At 51.7% G+C, this 1,743-nt stretch overlaps 1 pseudogene; it reads right to left on the bottom strand.

Moving 5' to 3' along the window:
• Positions 1-490: 490 nt before the first annotated feature.
• LOC100468653 lies at positions 491-1,452 on the bottom strand (annotated as a pseudogene).
• Between the last annotated feature and the right edge of the window lie 291 nt (positions 1,453-1,743).

The raw sequence follows: 1,743 nt of genomic DNA, 5'->3' as shown, positions 1-1,743 counted from the left end.
ATACGCACAGAGCACAGGAACCCAAAGGCCCACCCCCCCATAATCTCCCCACTCCCATTGTGGGAAGAGATGTCACTAAACGGCCTCAGCCTCCTCCATACAGCATGAAACAGGATAAATAAAAATATCTTTAGGAAGAGTTTTGTTGTGCTATTATCTTAGGGTGGAGTCAGGGGCAGAGACAGAGGCAAAGGCTGGGTGAGGGCTGGGGATCGCTCAGAGATCAGAACTGGCCTGAGGGGCACACAGCCCAGCATTCACCCAGAAAGGGGGCTACATCTGAGAGGGCAGGGGCTAGGATGGGCTAGACTGTAGGTGTGAGGGTAAGCACAGCTAAAAATCCATTCTCCTTCCTCCCCCTGCACCCTCCCTGGCTCCCGAGCAGCGAACAGAGTCACAATTCTCTCAAGGTTTCATCTGTGGTTCCTAGAACTTTGGGCAGACAGGAAGTGGGGCATATCCCCTGGTGCTGCCTGAGCCCTTCCCCAGCTCAGGGCTTCTCTCCTCCTGTGAGCACTGGGCCCGCAGGATGTCAGGCAGTGGTACAGTCCCCTTGACCACATCATTCTCATCTCCCGCAACAAGTCGGCCAAGCCCTGCTTCCACCAGCCTGCTGCTGCTGCTGGTCTCCAGAGTCTCATGCAGGGAGCCCTTGAAGACACCCTCACAGTGATGGGATCCATGTGGCAGGGCTTCGGTCACAGACACATCTAGGTTGTTGGAGGTCTTTCCTGCTGCCAGATTGGTAACATCAAACATGGAGATGTCCGCCACACGCCCTTTCTCATCTATCACCGGCAGTGCTGAGAGTCAGTGTTGCACAGAGATGCCCAGGGCCACACAGACAGCAGTGGTGGTGCGGGCCACACTCCTTCAGAGACTCAGACAGGAACTCCGGCTCGGGAAACCGTGATAAAACATTGGAGGAACTTGAGGATGCGCCTGTGGGGGAGGATGAACAAGGTGTTGCCTGATTCCGGGTCAGTAACTGGCAGCCTGTGGATCTGTTTTCAAAATTAATGAGGACACAGCACCAAACAAGCTGGCATTAGGAGAAATGCAGGCGAGTGGTGCGAAGGAGTCCTGTAGGTACACCTCTGTCCAACTTTCTACCTTGTGTTCTTCCAGCTCCTAGATCCCTACCAAGGCTGAGTTACAGTAGCAATGCACGATATGGATGAAGCTGGTGATGGCCAGCATGCCTACAAAACTCGGCTTTTTACTATCCAACAAAGGGACAGCTCATACACCATTAGCCACCAAAGCAAAGACAGCTTTCTGCACCTGCAGGGAAGTATCAAATACAACCAGTTTGGAGCTCGTGGGAATCTGGTCACCCCAGCGATGAAACTTCATGAAGGAAGTTTACACCCTGTTGTTGGATTCTGGGATCTCTTGAGGATGCTCATTTTCCAGAGCCTGGGGAGCTGTCTGAAGAAGGGACGTCTCCATTTCAAGAGGCGTTGAGTGGGTTCGCTCACTTTAGGAAGCTCTTGCACCACAGTTGTTACTACAAATCTCTGAGGTTTGCGTTAAAGCAAGAGTTGACAAACTAGGACCTAATCCAGTTGGCTGTTTTTGTAAATAAAAATTTATTGGGCCACAGCCACTCTCATTCGTCTGTGTATCATTTGTGGCCGCTTTTGTGCTACAGTGGCATTGCTGAGTGGCTGTGACAGGGACTGTCGGGACTACAAAGCCTGAGATATTTACTATCTTGCCTTTTACAGATGTTTGCCAATC

Source organism: Ailuropoda melanoleuca, chromosome 1 (assembly GCF_002007445.2).
Source record: "Ailuropoda melanoleuca isolate Jingjing chromosome 1, ASM200744v2, whole genome shotgun sequence".
Lineage (NCBI taxonomy): Eukaryota > Metazoa > Chordata > Mammalia > Carnivora > Ursidae > Ailuropoda > Ailuropoda melanoleuca.
The sequence above is the reverse complement of the archived record's forward strand: the minus strand, read 5'-3'. Positions and strand labels throughout refer to the sequence as shown.